Genomic DNA, 19,057 nt, shown 5'->3' on the forward strand with positions numbered 1-19,057 from the left:
GTGGCCTGGCATTTTCAAATAAAACCTTGTCTACGTGTTTCATTCATGTCCTGATGAATATACAAAAGTATCACATATTGCAAGGCACTTACATGTTAAATTAAAGATTCACATACAAATATTATATTTTAGAAAGTGTTAAATTGTTAGAGGAAAAGACTAAAATGTAAGTCCTGGACGTTTCAATGCTTGCAGCATTATTAAAATGTGACTTTAAAGTAGTCTGGCAAATTTCCCAAAAATATTTGATAGAAATATTATACTCTACTCTTGGTTCATTTGAAGGGGCATGCACAACATATGTTTAGAATATTTTTAAAATCTCTGAATGTCATCTGCAGAAGTGCGTTGTGCCCACAAAAGCTCATGATACTATCCTTGGCTCTTAACAAGTACTTGTGTCCCTAAAAACACGGAATTCTCTCTGTCTGCTCCAACCCCACAAATATATGTCAATACTGCAGAAAAATCCCCCTCTCCAGCACTGAGCCACAGAGCATGGGTCACTTAAACTGGTCTTGGACTGCATTAGTAAAAAAATAAGGGTACATCTACACAGCAGTGTTAATAACATAGAGCACGTCTACACTCCAAGCCTTTATTTCGAAATAATGTCGAGTTGGAGGACTTCTTACTTCGACTTGTGACAACCCTCATTTCATGAGGAGTAAGGGAAGTCAAAGGAAGAGCATTCATCCTTACACTTCCTGCTGTGTAGACAGCGCTAAAAGCTGAAATACGCTTTTTCGACTTAAACTACGCAATTGATGTAGGTGAAGTTGCGTATCTTAATTCAACTTTAGCTCTGCAATGTAGACATACCCTGACAGTGTAAATTGTCCTGTCAAGGGTGCAAGATCCTCCCTCCCTCCCCCCTTGCTGGGTTTTAGATCCCTAGTGCTCTAGCCAACATAGGAACATCAGCACCGCTATTTTAGCCCCAAAGACCAAGCTCCTCAAGCGTGAGTCAACTAACCCAAGCTTTGAGGTTCAATATCACAGATGTTTCTCTGAGTGTAGAAGTATACTAGCTATCTTTCCTCTTGCAGTCCTTTGCCACTACCTTCCATGCAAGGGACTGTAGAGCATTTCTGGAGCATTTCTCAGATCCCTGGCTCTTAAATCTATCAGACATTACAGACATTACATGGCCTTCATGTTCAATGGTGCTCAACTTAAATAGGAAAAATCATTCAGCTTCTAGAGGATCTTTGGCAGAGCTCTGAGGGGATTATCTAGCTTACTGTCGAGTTTCCTTCTTAAAGATAACAGATAAGGAAGGAGCCAAAAGCATCTAATTAATAATCTTGAGAGGGTGAGCACATCACAGAATAAATCTGAAATCAGAAGAAAACTTCAAAAGAAAGAGATTCTGTGGTTTTAGTGAGGAAAATTAGAAGGACACACTACAAGTTCCAGGTTCATGTTCTTTATAAAAAAATAAACAGATGAAGAGCATCATCTTTCTTTTTGTGCCTAAAAAGTACATAAATGCCCCAAGATTAAGTTATTTAGTGCTTTATATTAATAGCTTGAGAAAGGAGGAAATCTTTCTTCAGGCTTCATATCTTTTGAAACATATTTGGAATTATCTTCTTATACAGGGAAAATGTAAATAGCAGTAAAAGTGATAGTGTGAATGGAAGATCCATTTATGAAATAAGTCTTTGCACCTCTGAGTTATCTGTGAATCTCAAGGCTGTTGTCTTCCGCCTTATTTTTATATACCTCTAAATTTAAGGGTTTTACCTTCTCCCACATTACTTAAGCTATCTGGTACACTATACATTCCCCACTGTGATTTATTTCTCATCTAGTTTTAAAATCCTTCTCACACTTATGACAGTGATGCAACAGAACACCCATGCATTAAGATTACTCATTGCAAAGATGTTAAACACAGTCCCAACTAGGTGTGACTTTATAAATTATGCAAGCTACAGAATTCCACATGACTTCTATTGGCTCTACTGGAGGCTACATTATCCAAATAAATAAGAACCATTATCAGGTATGCCAAAAAGACAGAGAGCCCATGAAAATGAACTTCTTGCCAGAATTGTGCATGACACAGTAGTATTGGTATTGGGCAGGGGGGAGCACTGTGAAACTTTTAAAAGTTTCGGTTCATGGAAGCTGACATCCCCAGAGTTTTGCTTTCAGATTTGGAATGAAGCAAATCATAAAATTTCAAGCCAAACTCAGGCTAAGCTGACAAGTTTTGCCCCATTGCATGTCAAAATGCTGTGAAACCACAGTGTTTCCATTCAAAAATAATAAGTGTCCTGGCCCACTAAAATTTCAGCCGAAGTTCATTGAAAGGTTTATGAACCTTGACAGATCTTTTGGAAAGTGTGTGCAGAGCTAAACGTTTTTATAACAAATTCTCAAACCAGGAAGGTTTCACCTGGTTGTGAGTTCCATTGAGAAATGTTTGCCTACTTCTGTAGTCACTCTCCCACTCCGTGGCTTTTCATTGTTGGACCAGTTCTTACCACGCCATTGATGTGTAAGGAAGTAAGACGCCGTTAGGTTACATTGTGCTGGCTACCCACATTGTGGGTAACAGCACTATGAGGTAAGAAGCCTCCATGTGGCCACTACATCCTCCTTCTTATACTCTGTGTCCCTCCCCACCTACCGACTAGCATAGCTACACTGATGTACCAGGGAATGAAGCTGTTTTTAGATACAGGCTTGTCACAGGTGGTTCAGGAAGGCAGATTGTGAGTTTTAGTCACAGTCTGTCTTCTCGTCTGCTCTAGAGGCAATATACAACCTGCTAAAGGCATAGACACAAGCCCTTAAAGAGTTAACCCAGCTAAACTGGAGTGATGACCAAGCATATGGCCTACTTCATAGATCTAAAAATGTTTATTTGAAAATATGAGGGCTTCTTTTATCTCCTATTACTATTATAAAAACAAGAGTACTGAGTACTCTAAACACCTCCAGATCCATTCTACCTAACTTTTGGGCTACAGTTAGAACTACTACTGCCAAACTACAAATGAGTATAATTGACCTTGTGTTACAGCAGGAATGATTCACTCTCTAGCTTTGCGAGAGAAATTAAGTAGAATACAAAAGTCTAAGATGCTTGTTAGATAGAAGAACCATTCTCCTGTAAGAGTGAACAGGGTTCACACTGTAATATTCTGAAGAATGGGTGAGCTAAGTGGGAGACAATATACTCATTTCTAGGATCTGGTTTTTATTTACTTATTTGCATTTTAATCTGTGCCTTTTTAACACAATTTGGAAGACTTCATTGCTTACATGTTGTATCATTTGCTGAAGATGAAAAGGAGCAGGCTTTATGCTCACCAAACTGCTGATTGTACTTTTTCAAGGAAAGTGTTCATTTAGCTTTGTCTGTTAGTGTAACAGAGACAACTTTATTAAAAGGCTGTTTTACATATTAAAGCAGAAGATTATGGGATGTCTACTCAGTTGATTCCATAACTCCTTTGTAGACTTCATTAAAACAGAAGAAGGGTGATTACTTCTGTACTATGATAGGTAAAACTAACTTGTTGGTGCATAAATTATTCAGATTCATTACTTAAATAAGGTGTCAGACATGAAGTACAGACATGGAACAAAATCAAAACCTTCTATCTCTTTTCTTCTCAAACTTTGATGACTTTAGTAAAGTTAAGGTATCTGAACCAGTTTCTGTGTTTTGTGTTCTGATCAAGAAGAGAATTCTAGGCATCCATTGATGGACTTACAATTCAGATGGGAGTCTAAACATTGCAGGAATTGTATTTTCCACCTATTTCTCTTGTGAATAACTTGTGATGTCTAGGGGAAAAATAGTGATGAGCATGTGACCTTACTCATCAGGTTTGCTTCCAAGTATAGTACTGCAAGGAAAAGTGATGGATATTTAGGTAAGTAGGGTGGTAGATAGGTAGGCAGGAAACATTATTCACTAAATTTTGCACCTTCACAAAGGACCTTGCCTCAAAGGACTGGTTGAGTGATCGCTATGTATATAACTTATAACACACTGCATAAATCAATAGTCAATCAAACACTGTATAATAGAAGAATACAGATATTTACACTATACGTTGGTGGAAATGTATAGTCCCCCCTGACATCCTATCTCTTTAAATGTTACATTGGTTCTAAGAATGACTTCCAATGAGAAGCCTTAGTTTGCTTCTTATTGGAAACATAGGATATGTCCACACAGCAAAGTTATTTCAAAATAACAGCCCTTATTTCGAAATAACTTTCCTAGCATCTACACAGCCAAACCACTGTTTCAAAATAAATTTGAAATAGTGGAGTGCTTATTTTGAATTTGGTAAACCTCATTCTACAAGTAATAACATCAAATTCAAAATAGCTATTTAAATAAGTACTGTGTAGACACTTATTTCGAAATAGGGGGCCTCCAGCCTTCCCAGGGTGCCCTGGTGGCCACTCCAGCCTCAACCAAGAATGTTCCTCTCCCTCTCCCCTCCCTGGAGCCCTTAAAGGGGTTGACTCTGGCCACAGTGCCTGTGTCAGCTCCAAGCCTGCCTGCCCAGAGCCAGCAGTCACTGCCCCGACCCAGTGGCCCCAAACCATGAGCCAGCAAGCCACTGGCAGCCAGCCCTCCACTGCTCCCCAGGAGCAGTCTGCCAGCTCCCAGGAGCCTGACAGCATCTGGAGAAGGCAAGCGCCTTCCTGATCCAGGGTGGAGATCATGGACCTTATTCTGGTTTTGGGGGGATGCTCTCAACGTCCGTGATCTCTGCACTACACAGCGGAACACGGCCGTCTATGGCAGGATACTGCCAGCCTGGCCACCAAAGGCCACATGCGAACCAAGGAGCAGGTTTGCATAAATCAAGTTGGTCTGGCGAGACCCCCACCCCTGAGCCCTGAGCTTCCCTTCTTTCTTCTTCCCCTTGCTTCCCCTTCCAGCTCCCTCCTCCCAGGTTTCCCTCTTCCCTCTCCCACTCTTTCTCTTTCCCTCTCCTGTCTCCTTTCCCCAGTCTCACCAGAGTTTCATTCCCTCCCCCGCCCTAGTTTTGTTAAATAAAGACAGTTTGTGTTTATGAAAAAACATGTATTTTATTTTACATCAGGAAGCGGGCCTAGGGGAGGTAAGTGGAATGACGTGAGGGAGGAATGAGGCACAAGCCCCTAGTGGGGCAGACCAGGGAGGCTCTTAGTACTCCTCAGGGTGGAAGCTCTCTCGCAGGGCCTCCTGGATACTGACAGCCCCCCGATGGACCTCCCAGATGGCAGCCTGCAGAAAGCGCAGCCAGGCTCACTGCAACACTTCCATGAGAAGCACCAGAGTGCCCAGGGGCAGTTTTAGCTCCATGTTGCAGAGTGCTGTGGTGTCCCTAGTGACTGCAACCAGAGCACGCAGAGACAAAAAGCTTCGCTGTCCCTCATAGAGGATGGCAAGCAAGAAGTGAAAGCTGAGAACCGGATGTCCAAAGGGCATCCCTTTAAGCACAGGCCTCAGATAGCCTCAGGCACACAAAGTAAATCTTGACCTGATGTCCTGCCAGACCTGATTCTTGCCAGCCTTAAATGCGATTCAGCGTCCACTCAGTGTGGACACGCTATTTCAAAATATCATAACGCTATTTTGAAATGCATTTTGTGTGTAGACGCGTTATTTCTAAATAAGCTATCTCGAATTAACTATTTTGAAATAGCTTATTTCGAAATAACACTGTAGTGTAGACAGACCCATACAGAATTAGTTGGGAGGAAGAAGTTGGTATGAAGAATTCTGCTTAGAAAGAGACTCTGGAATAAGACCAGTGGAAACATTCCTAAATATAGATAAATGGATTTATAAGATCTGGGGGAAAGAGGGACCAAACAAGAGACAAAGGAAGTCTGCCAGATTTCTAAACATCGAACTTTGATCTTAATCATAGTGCATCTTATTGTCTACTTGCTGTTGATCACATTTTCCAGAAAAAAATTTCCTTGGCCACTGGCCTAGGGAATTTTATCCCCCAAAAAGTAAATTTTAGAAGGTAAATGCAAATAAAGTCTGGCTTGTACAAGATAAGTACTTATGCAACTTAAACTATAGCTGCCTTTAGCACTGCAGCTAAAAAGTGTGTATAGGAGAGACATTAGGCTGCCCAAATTGTAGAGGTTACATGTAACTGCTAGTGGGGGCAGAGGCAGAATTGAAAGGATTGTCTACTCCCCAAAAAGCTCAAGGCACAGCACCTTCCAGGCAGGCGTCACTTCTTATCCTCAGTGTCCCCTCCTGGAAAGCAGCAAATTGTCTCTACCACATGTAACTGCTGCTCCCTCTTCTCCCCCAGGCCCTCTGACAAGGAGAAGCAAAGGAGACTAACTGCCCCTTGACCCAGAATTTCAAAGGGCTCTAGGGTGTCACCATTGCTACTGTGGCTGCAGCAGTGGCCAGAGTCCTGAGCCCTTAAAATTGCTGCTGGAGCACCACAAAGCATGCTCCCTGTGTATCTGAGGGCTGGGGGAGGGGGAGTCAGTGGTGCGGTCTGGATGGCACAGAGGCTGCCTGCCTCAGCCCTGCCATGCCCCTTCTGCCTGAGGCCCCTCCTCTTCCTTGAGTGCAGAGCTGTCCCTCCCACCTTGTCCAGGTGCCCACAGAGATTGTCGGCCCATAGTTCACAATTCAGTTTACCAGGCCGCTGAGGTCACTTGATTGCCTTGGCTCCACCAGCAGCTGTGCAGAGAGAAGGTCATACTATGTGACCTAATAGGGCTGGGTCTGAGTCCAAAAGAAACCCTTTCATGAGAGTAGGGCTCTCCAGCTGCCATATTCCAGGTGAGCTATTGGCTAAAGGTTATGAGGTAACTTCCTCTCCTTCCCCTACACAAGCTGTTTTGAGTGGAGATAGTCGGCCCCTGAGCATACCTGCCAGAGTTTGCCTCACATGTTAGGTGGCTGAATGCTATCTACCCTGGTTTGCTCTGAGGCTAAAATAAGGAGACTGGCATCTGAATGCTTGGGAGGTGAGGGGGGGCTCTATTGTGCTTGCTCAGAGGCAGATACATAAGCACCTAGGCTGAGTCTACTGGCCAGTTTTTCTGGAAAATCAGCCACTTTTCCGGAAAAACTTTCCAGCTGTCTACACTGGCAGCTTGAATTTCCGCAAAAACACTGACGATCTCATGTAAGATTGTCAGTATTCTTGAGGAAATACTATGCTGCTCCCGTTCGGGCAAAAGTCCCTTTGCACAAAACTTTTGTGCAAAAAGGCCAGTGTAGACAGCCCAGATTTGTTTTCCCGCAAAAAAGCCTTGATCGCGAAAATGGTGATCGGGGCTTTTTTTGTGGAAAAGCATGTCTAGATTGGCATAGACGCTGTTCCTCAAAAAGTGCTTTTGTGGAAAAGCGTCCGTGCCAATCTAGACACTCTGTTCGGAAAATGCTTTTAACAGAAAACTTTTCCATTAAAAGCATTTCCAGAAAATCATGCCAGTCTAGACGTAGCCCTAGGGAATTGCAAAATCTTAGGTGCTGAGTGAATTTAGACATCTCCATGAGCAGGAGCTTTGTGGATTTTGTTGATGCCAAAAAATGTCATCTAAATATCTTTGAGGACTTGGCCCTACCTTTTTATGGGAAACTATGGGAGCACTGCAGCTGAATTCTTTGTCACAAGCAAAAGAAAAGAAGAAAAACTTTCCTCTCTCAGCTAACCATGTTAACCACACAGGCTGTGTCTACATTGGCACCCCTTTCCAGAAAAGGGATGCTAATGTAGACTTTGGAATAGGCAAATCCGCGGGGGATTTAAATATTTAAAAACTTATAAAATGATCACAACTTGAAAGTAGGAATAAGAGATCCTCCAGAAAAGGCTTTATTTTCCGGAGAATCACGTCTAGACTGGCGCTTTTCTCCGGCTTATCTCCAAGCCGGAAAAAAGCAGCAGCCATGTTAATGCAAATGCCGCAGGGGATATTTAAATCCCCCGTGGATTTGCCTATTCCAAAATGCTACATTAGCATCCCTTTTCCGGAAGGGATGCCAGTGTAGACACAGCAACACAGTTTTCCCATGGGCTCAAATAATTATAGCTTCTCTTTGTGAATACCTGACCACAAATGGTACATTAGCATCATTCTTCTAATCACATGGGTCGGGCTTGGTCATTGAGGACCTAGAACTGCTATTATGTGTTTTGAACCGTTGTGATCATTTTATAACAAATCCAAAATGAACCACAGATTTAACCTATTCCAGTAAGCAAGTGCTTAGCTTCTGTGGGATTCTCATGCTATAGAACAGGACATTGTGATAATCAGTGCAAAGGTAATTCAACGATAGAAATAACGGCTGACTTCCAAGCCAAAATGCAGCTTTAATTGAACAATTACTGGTTAGATCTCTGTGTGATTAACCCCCAGCCCTCTCTGTGTTTCCTCTTCAACACCTGGAGAGGTGCAAGGTACACATAAATTTTTTTAACAATTGGGGCCTTACCTAGGATCTAAGCATTGAAAGCAAGTTTGTAGTAATTGAGAAAAAAGTGATCAGGGCTAATGAACAAGTCTAAGGGAAGTCAAACTTAAATAAGAATGACAATGCTGGTTTTATATTAGCCAGCATAGGTCTCTTTCCTTTCCAAGAGTGGGAAAATTATTATGTGAATGGTTTTACTTCACATTTTTGGAGTTTTTCATGCACAAAACTCAGTTGTTGGTCTGCCCTTGTTATCAGTTAGAATATGATTTTATGTAGCCATTTATAGAAAAGAGTATGGACTGGCTGTTCTAGTAAACACAGAGTTACTTATGCCTCTCATGAGTCCAGAGCTCTGTGTTCCTTTTAAACACTAGTCTTCCTACTGCAAAAGTAAACCAAAATCCATGTGTTTAAGGATGCATGACAAATTTCATTTAGTACTACTGTGTAACAGTCATTTCAAAACGTATTGCAAGACTGAACACAAAGCTTGTATTTGTTCTTCAGAAAATTAACTTCTAAGTAATTCTGAATTACCAGCAGTGCTGGAAAAATAAGGGTTTTTTTTGGAAACTTCATACCTTCAGAGGTAGTGTCAAAGTAGATCCCTAAAGACTGTGAAGTTGCTAATTATTTTTTTTACATCTCAGCCTATTGCATTTAGTTAACGTCAGCAGAAGAATATAAAAAAGAACACAAAGAAAAAAAGTATGTTCCCTGCCAACCAACGGTACCATAAAGCCTGTCTTAAACAACCTGTATTATTTACCTAAGAGACTGTTACATTCTGCCAGGTCAATTCTTTCATTTCAAGACTGTTAAAATTAGTTGTTTGTTTCCTGTGAATGATTTGATCCTTGATGCAATATAACTTTATGAAAAGTAATTGCTGTACTACTGCTAATTTTGATTTAAATATAGCTCATACTTAAATTACTAATGACAAGGGTTTTCATAATGTGTTTTGTGCTCAAGAGAAGCAGACCTTACCTGCCATCTACCTCCTCCTGTATTCCTCCCCTTCCTCTCCCAAAAAAAACCCCTCCTATGAAATGTGTTGGATTCAGGAAGAATTTTGCTTTTCTTCAGGACGATATGATTCCATTGATTTTTGCCTAATCCTTCTAAGATTTGATTAACACATATATTTGTTGGCATGTTTCATCCAAAGTGAAATGAATTACAAATTCCAATTACCAACCTGCATGGTAAACCATGTGCCTAATTTACTATTTTGCTTGTATAACCAGCAAATCCAAATAAAGACACAATACACACTACTGGCAAACCTGGAGTTGTCAGGTAATGTCCCAAAGGGACAATGAATCTAGGATGGGTCAAGGCTATGATGACTAAAAAATGTACCAGTTTAGCCTGTCCCTCTGGGCTTCTCTTCCTGCAAAGTTCATCTGGAGCTCCAGACATAAAAAATACCTTATCCAGGGCAGAATGCCCTGGCAAGTATATTTGACTCAGCCGAAACAGAGGTGTACAGGTTGAACCTCTCTAGTCCGGCACTCTGGGGAACCTGAATAGTGTCAAACTGGAGAATTTGCCAGACCATGGGAGGTCAATATTGTCTAGCAGCATTACCAACACTTCCACTGCTTACTGGGCTCCTAGAAAACATATAGGGGTAAATTAGAGCTAAATAACAACACAGAACACTGAGAGCCAGGACTGGTGATTGTAACAAATTTTATGAGACCACAGAAAACTTGGCCACACCCATGATAACAGGACATCTGGCTAACTAAAATCATATGAAACCACAGATCTTGCCAGACCAGAGTGCCAGATTAGAGAAGTTCAACCTGTATAAACTTTTACAATTAATATTCAATACAAATTTCTGTAGCTTGTTGTGACTTCAGAAACTTAGAAATGTGACTTAGAAATCAATGTTCCCAATATCAGAATTTCTAAAATCAAGTCCTATAATTCTGTTGTTCAATACTTTGCTATTCTGACACTAGTTTGGTGTGGCAATGCGTTGTTGTAACAAGTTGCTGTGGGGAAGAGCTGGGATTGAGAATAAGCTCCAAAGATGTGCTTACCAGGCTGGCTGCTTAGACCATTTGCGTTTGATTGTGAAGTTCACACACTTATTTTCCATCCATTTTTGGAACAGGGAATGTAAGCATTCAATGTATTAATCAGTTATAACCTCTTTCCACCAAAACAGTGTAAAACATCTCTGCTTATGCAGCTGGAAAATTAGGGTACATTTTATAAGTGGTAATTTTGTGGGAGGGCTAGAGAAGATGAGACTGAAAGGATAATAAAAAGGAAGGCAATAACCTTTGTCCAGATACCTGAGAATAATTTGTCAGGAGAATAATACTTCATTATAAAACAATAAAGTTGTCTACCTGTTAGTTTCTTCAGGTAATTGCAAAAAAGAGTTGCTTTGAATGCTTATTTTTTTAATTTCAAAATCTTATAATATAGATATGATTTTGTCTTATACAAAGTGCAGTTTTTTGAAATTCATTACCAGTGAGCTTCTAATATGTCACTTTCATATTTTACTTAGAAATTCATTATTATCAATCAGCTGCATTATGAACTGTGATCTTTATGCTTGTAAATTTACAGAAGAGTCAGAATTTTTTTATTAATAGTGTCATTATATTTGATAAAACGCAGCAAAGGATGCAATTAGCTCAGTGAGGCTTTACATTTTTCAGTTTTTCTGAAAAATAAAATCATACTGATTTTTCCAGTGTGATCGCTATAAATAAATAAATTGACAAGATGTTGGACAGTTGAAGCCCATTATTTTATACTGTCTTTGTTTAAACCCTCTCATAATTCATACTCAAAAATAGCCTTCTCAGTAATTAGTTACCTTTTAATGTCTTCATTTTAATTTAAATACTCAATGATCAGGATAATTAGAATTAATTTGGCATTGTCGTGTTATGTTAATGAAGCTTCTGCTACTTATCACTAACATCCTCCAGGCACAAAGTTATCAGAGTATATATGACTCGTCCGGTTTATATATCCATGTATAGTCTTGGGGTAAAGCGATAACAGTAGGAACTGGCATTATTCCAATTGAAATATATGCAATTTCTGATTAATTGTCTCTAGAAAAAAAAGTATCATGACTCAGTTTAATCATGCTTCAGTTTAATCATGCCTCAGTTTGTTTGCCTTTTAACTTCCTTCATAGTATGTATGAAGACTAAATTTTGTCTGCATTCATCCATTTTCATACATAGTTGTGGCTCAGAGTCTGTGTCCTCAGTTACACTCATGTAACTGCACTGAATTCAACTAATAGTTTACTTGGGGACTTGTTAAAAGAAGTTCAGGTTGTAGAGCAAACTTAAAAAACCCTATACTCATTGGAGCTGCTAGAAAATGGTAGAAAGTCAGTTTCTGATTTCTAGTTGTAGCTCTGGAAGGGACTAAAGGTATGTCTACACAACCAAGTTTTGTTGACAAAACTTATGTCAACACCCAAAAGTAGACAAAACAAACATCATCAGATGGTGTTCACACTTGCTCTGTCTGTCAATAAATCATGTCCATATTGGGGCACGATCATTGACAATAGGTACATATCTCACAGTCCAGTGTTGTAGGAAGGCAGAGCTGATTCCTCTGCATCTAGGGATTCCCTCTGAGTTCTCCCACAGACTTCTCAGCTGCTATGAATGGCATCATGAGTAGCACTGTGAACTCTTTCTTCTGAGGAATGTCAAAGCAGCACAGCGTCTGTCTACCTCTCCCCACAGCAGCAGCCTGCCTGCAGTTGTGCTCCTATGAAGTGCAGGGCAGACGAATGGTCCAATGATTTGTTCTTTGTTCCTCAAATGGAGCACCTTACAGAAAGGGAATGGCATATGCCTGCATGGCAGCTGAGGTCACAAAACACTGAGCACAGCCATCAGGGGAGGAAATGTGGGTTACTGGAAGAAGTCAGTTCTCTTGACAAAACAAACAGCAGAATCTATATTGTCTCTTTGGGTATGTCTAGACTACATGCCTTCAAGCCGTTAATTCAAACCCTGGAAGAGCAACTGCAACTGCTTTGATCTTATCTGTAGTATAGACATGGGACTAAAAGTCAGGAAGTTTGAACACTGTTGGCACTTTTGCAGAAAAAAAGCTTCCACTTCATATGAGCAGCATTTACTTTGTTAGCAGGAAAGCACTCCTGCCCACAAAGCACTGTTTACTCGATTACTTGCCAGTAAAACTTTTATTGTTTCAGGGTTGGGGTTAAGTATCTGTTAATATCAGAGCTTTGTCTCTCGATTGCCAGTGTAGACAAAGCTTTAGCTTCTTCCCAGTCATTTTGATTGCTTTCAATTCTATTTCTGGTGCACATTTCCATGTTTTCCTTTGTTTTCCTCATTGTCTCTTGATATGAAGTTTCCTCTCTAGTGCTTGTCTTATGATGTTATGCCATTTTCTCCTCCATGTATGTTTCAGCCATCTCCAATTTTATGCCATAATTTCCTCTCCAACTGGTTTCTGGTTTGACCCTCTCCACAGTTCTTTGTAATTTTTATCTGGCCATCTTATATTGAAATTTTGTCTAAGGCATGAAACTTGGAGTTTAGACAGAAAGTTCTTAATAAGTATCCAAGTTTCAGCACCATATAGTAAGATTGATGTTTAAATGATGTTAAATATTCAAAGTTTGGCTTGGAAGGTTTGATTTCTGTTTCTCCAGATTAGCTTTAGAATTACAAAAGCATGTTTGGCTGTTTATCTACCTTAATTTGTTGCAACTTAATTGTGAATTATAGATTCTTTCCGGAACTTTGATGGAAATCATATGGTTATAACTCTTTTTTAAACTAATGCCAGACTATTGGGTTTAACAGTGTCAGACCACATCATCTCTATGTATGTTACTGGCAATACTTGGATTGCTTTATCAGACTTATATAGTGTCTCCGTATTCCATGTACTTGTTTTAGTAATGGATTTAGGAGACTGCACATTCATGAGCAGAAGAGTTTCAATGTCTAGTTTGTGTTGTCATCTCCCTTCTAAGTTTTTTGGAACAGGGGCTACCTCTAGACTGCAGGCTTCTTTGAGAAGAAGCTTTTCCAGAAGAGATCTTCTGAAAAAACTTCTTCCGAAAGAGAGCATCCACACTGCCAAAGCGCATAGAAAAAGCGATCTGCTTTTTCGAAAGACAGGGTCCACACGGAATGGATGCTATCTCGCATGTAAGCTGTGATTACTATGGATGGAGTGGCCACCAGGGCACCTGTGCTCTTTCCTCTTTCCTCTTCTATCGAAAGAACTCCCTTTTCCCCGTCCACACATGCCTTTTTCCAAAAGAGCTCTTTTGGAAAAAGGCTTTTCCTCATAGAAAGAGGTTTACCAATGTCAGAAAAACTCCTGTGTTCTTTCGATTTTTCTTTAAAAGAACATGATTGCAGTGTGGACATAAGTGAAGTTTTTTTGAAAAAATGTCTGTTTTTCTGAAAAAACTCTGTAGTGTAGATATAGCTTGAGTTGGACTCACTTCATTGAATTGAGCAGTACAGCTATTCCAAAATTTCAGTGGGATTTCTGCAAACTACTAACCTGGACTGCAGTTGATCTAGTTTCTATCCTTCAACCTGTCTGGCGTGGGTGACCAGGAATTATGTTCCTACCTGCCTTGTTCCTAGGATCATGGATGCATGCTAGCCTCCCTGCTATCTCAAGGTGCAGTCCATGGGAAAGGGATACATTTTATTTTTTTCTCTTCCAGAAGTGATTTTGTGACCCAAACCAGAATTCTGAAACTTTCTGCCTCTCTCTCCCTTCTATCCTGAAACCTGGAAAATTTGGATTCATATGTAGACCTAAACAAAATCAGATTTTGGGGAAATTCAGATTCAAATTTCATGACTTAAGTCTGTCATTGTTATAAATAGGAGGAGGATAAAAGTGTGTCATTATGGGTGTGTCTAAACTACATGCCTCCGTCGACGGAGGCATGTAGATTAGCCAGATCGGCAGAGGGAAATGAAGCCCCGATTAAAATAATCGCGGCTTCATTTAAATTTAAATGGCTGCCCCGCTCTGCCGATCAGCTGTTTGTCGGCAGATCGGGGCAGTCTGGACGTGACGCACCGACAAAGAAGCCTTTCTTGATCGGCACAGGTATGCCTCGTGAAACCAGGTTTACCTGTGCCGATCAAGAAAGGCTTCTTTGTCGGCGCGTCGCGTCCAGACTGCCCCGATCTGCCAACAAACAGCTGATCGGCAGAGCGGGGCAGCCATTTAAATTTAAATGAAGCCGCGATTATTTTAATCGCGGCTTCATTTCCCTCTGCCGATCTGGCTAATCTACATGCCTCCGTCGACGGAGACATGTAGTTTAGACGTACCCTATATGTGCAAGTGTATGCTTACTGTAAGATATGCTGGGATTCACAAATAGAAGCATCATTCTGTCCCGAGCCCTATTGTCTTTTGTAGAATGAGTGTATGTTTATCCAAATAAGTTTTGTGTTTGCCTCTCTCTCTCTTTCTTCTTCTGAGAGGGAAATGATCTTTCCCCATAATAGAAACAAAGTCAATCAAGATCAGTCATGGCTTAAATTAGTTATGGAGGTCCTCCTGGTGCCCATAAAGGAAACATTGGATATTTTAAAAAGAGAATCAAACTGGAACTAGTAAGCCTTGGTCAGTGACCTCTAGAAGGATGTTTCCTTTCATGAAAGACATTTCCTTTCAACTGCCAAAAACCACTAGGCTAATGTTAAGTTTGTTCTTGAAGTTATTTACTGGTGTAACTGAATGGCATTATGGTTCAATAGCTGGTTTACTACTATTGACTATTTGCTGGTGGGTGAGATGTCTCAGATCACAGCTGCCTTTAATAGTTTTTTGTTTGTTTTTAGTCTCCAGAGAAACAGCAGTTTGAAATGTTTTACCTACTTTCTCTATCTGCTACACAAATACATGCTATACTGAATTCTGCCCAGTGTTGACTGATGGAAAGGTATTCAGAAAAGACATTCTTAGTGTTTCACCAGTCACTCCATCATTCACTGGAGAATAAATAACGATTGTTCCTGTGGCACTTTAGGGAATTTCTACACTGCAATGCTATTTCGGGATACTGAAGTATCCCAGAATAGCTATCCTGTGTCTTCACAGCAAGTCCATTATTTTGGACTCGCTATTCTGATGTCCAGGGGTGGCCCAAGAGCCTACGCGAACTAGGAAGCTGCCTAGGGCACCACTGGCCTGGGCGCCCGATAATGACGTCACGGCCATTGACGGCCGTTCAGGCAAGGGCGCCAATTGTGCTGCCCCGCCTAGAGTGCCAGCTGTTGCAGGCGGCCTTCGGCTGCTCCTGCTGACATCCCTGTAAAGCTCATTCTATGAGGAGTAAGGGACATTTTGGAATGTGTAGATGGTGCCAAATGATGAAATAAGCTACTTCAAAATAGCATCAAAATGGCATTAAAATTTGCATAGCTCAAATTGCATATCTTATTTTGAGTTATGGTGTAGGGTAGACGCACCCTGAGAGACTAACCAAATAGATAGAATCATGTGCTTTTGTGGCCATGCTGTGCCAGATCAGCGGATTGTCGACACAGTGTGGCAGCCATTTTTATTTTAATGAAGCGAGGATTATTTAAATCCCCACTTCTTTGACTATGCCTAATAAATTATTTTACATGGCTCCTAGATGTAGCCAGGAAGTTGTTTCCAGCTCCCTTCCTCATTGTGCCTGCTCTGGCCCACTAGATAATGTCTGGTGATATCTTGATGTTGAGGAAAATTGTCTCTTAGCGTCTCAAGTTGAGATTGGCACCTCTTCATAGACTGGTTGTGTGTGTGATGTTTGAAATTCCTGCCTCTGCTGTTAGTATTGTTGTAGTGAGTCTTCTTTCATAAGTAGCAGGCAACAATTCTACAAAGGGATTTAGGTATTGTAGCACCAACTCTTAGCCACTCCATGGACTCCATTAACCCTTAAATAGAGTCACCTACAGATGAGTTTCCAAAAACCAGAATGCTAGTCAAAGAGCTGTGATTGAAATGTAGCCGTGTTAGTCTGGGGTAGTTGAAGCAAAATGCAGGACAAAGTAGCACTTTAAAGACTAACAAGATGGTTTATTAGATGATGAGCTTTCGTGGGCCAGACCCACTTCCTCAGATCAAATAGTGGAAGAAAGTAGTCACAACCATATATCTAACTTAGACAACAGTAGATGCTGAAGAGAGGAGTGGGTTCTAAGTCCTGCCCTCTACCAAACCACAAAGATGCATATGTCCCAGATTTAGGCCCCACTGCGCTACATATTGAAACCCTACCCAGAATCTATAATATAACCTCTGGTGTTGCAGTAATTGAGCTCTTGTGGCTTGATCCAAAGCTTATCAAAATAAATGGAAAAGCTTTCATTAACTTCAATGGGCTGCGGGTCAGGCCCTTTTGATCATGCTTTTTTACTAACACAGGAGTTTAATAGTGAACTCACAAATCTCCCTATTGTGCTCAAAGGAGGAAAGCTGCGGCCAAACAGTACTTGCTTGAGACATAGCTGCAGCTGAGAGTAATGGAATCCAGGGCTATTCTACTGTTTGACATTTACAATGTTGCTTGCTTTCTCACCTTGACAGTCACTTTTACCATTCTGGACAATTTGCTAAGCCTGTTCAGTAAAACCACAAATGCTTCCTGCTACTGACATTTGCTATGTCTATCTAGGAATCGGCATGCTTTTTATTAAAAAGAAGTGGTGGCTTTATCTTGATCCATCTCAATACATTGGGCTTTTGGAATTGAATTTAAAGAGTTGTCATCAGCTTAAAATTCCCCACTTAAAACCAAATCTCAGAAAAAGTTTTTGATCACAGATATTTTTTCTCTGAAACTCCCTTCAAAGGCTTTCCAGGGTGGTGGCTTTTTAAAGAAAACATTCCAATTTTGTTTTCTCTCTCTTCTGCTTTGGATTATGACTAAATCAAGCCTCAAGGGAGTGGATGTTAGTTTGATAGGAGAGATCTGTTGACATGCTTTAAGTCACTGAGACTCATCTTGTGTGAGCTTTAGGCAAGCCATTTGCCCTTTCCCTATTATTGCTGATCCTCTGGTTCCCCTAAAGGGTGTGAGGGATACCAAACTCTACTCTTTTCTGGTATGGATACTGCACCTTTTCTTTCCTTCTGGCCCTGCTATGGAGCCATGCAGTGAGAACCGCCAGACCTTAGATCATCCATTGCTTCTGTTGTGTACATTGTAGTCAGGCCTGGCCAAAGACTTTGAAGGGGCCAAGGAGGCATGCTGTGCCAAGCGGCTGGGCAGCTCTCAGCCAGGGCAGTGAGTAGGCAGGCACCAGGCAGCATGGAGCCCCGAGGGTGCAAGACCCAAGGCACCACCTTGTTGCCTTGCTATAAGGCCAGGTCTGACTGTAGTATAAGGAATTCAGAGAGAATTTGTGCAGTTCTGGTCAAGTGAGGAACAACCTATTCTCTCTTCCTGATCAATCATTAAAACTTCTGGATTCCATTTTCTCCCCCTTCATCCCTCTCACAGGTATGTAGCAGTGAGAAAAGTTTCCTGTCCTTACAATCTGCTCCATGCCAGGATTCAGGAGTTGGGGAACAATCTCCTGAATGGTCTCCTCATCAGTGATTGCACACAGAGGCTGTGTCTACACTGGGCCACTTATTCCGGAAAATCAGCCGCTTTTCTGGAATAAGCTGCGAGCTGTCTACACTGGCCCTTGAATTTCTGGAAAAGCAACGATGCTCTACTGTACAAAATCAACCGCTATTCTGGAAAAACTATTCTGCTCCCGCTCGGGCATAAGTTCTTATTCCGGAACACTGTTCTGGAAAAGGGCCAGTGCAGACAGCCCAGTAGTCTTTTCCTGAAAAGCACGTCTACATTGGCCACAGACGCTTTTCCGGAAAAAGGGCTTTTCCGGAAAAGCAGCCTGCCAATGTAGACGCGCTTTTTCCGGAAATACTTATAATAGAAAACTGTTCCGTTTTAAGCATTTCTGGAAAAGGGTGCCAGTGTAGACACAGCCATCAAGAGATTCTCCTCTTCTGTGTCCTGCACTTCCTTTTTCAACTCCATGTTGGGATCCAGAGGGTGAAGACGCTTTCCACCCCATTGCCTTCTGGAGCCAAGGAAGGTGTGGAGTCATCTTCTTGATAACACTTCCAGTCCCCTTCCGAGTCCCATGGCCGGAGAGTGGAGCATTCTTCCTCTTCGCCCCTCTGTGCTTTGAAGGAATTCTGGTGTGTGTGTGGGTGGGTGTGGGTGGGTGTGGGTGCCCTCTGATAGGTTTTATACAAACTGTTGTTTCCATATCTTTCCTGTTTGTGAGACCAGGCTCAGAGAGTTCGCAGTTTCACGTGTGGCACCGTTGTAAAGATTTACATTTTCTACATCAACCTTTGCTGCCTTATTGTAGCTGTGACATCCTGCCTCTTTACGTAACATTGTGTTCTTTGGCTCACTAATTAAAGAGGGCAGCAATTTCATAAACAATATTCTAACAACCAGAAGATCATTTTTCTAAAACTGAAAACTTCCTTTCTAGATGTACCAGTTTTCTGGGTGGCCATTCTGAGATTGTTTGGGGATCAATTCAAGAGAGGGGGATTTTAAAAAAATCCCTCAGA

This window comes from Pelodiscus sinensis, chromosome 1 (genome assembly GCF_052426305.1).
Source record: "Pelodiscus sinensis isolate ZL-2025 chromosome 1, ASM5242630v1, whole genome shotgun sequence".
Classification (NCBI taxonomy): Eukaryota; Metazoa; Chordata; order Testudines; family Trionychidae; genus Pelodiscus; species Pelodiscus sinensis.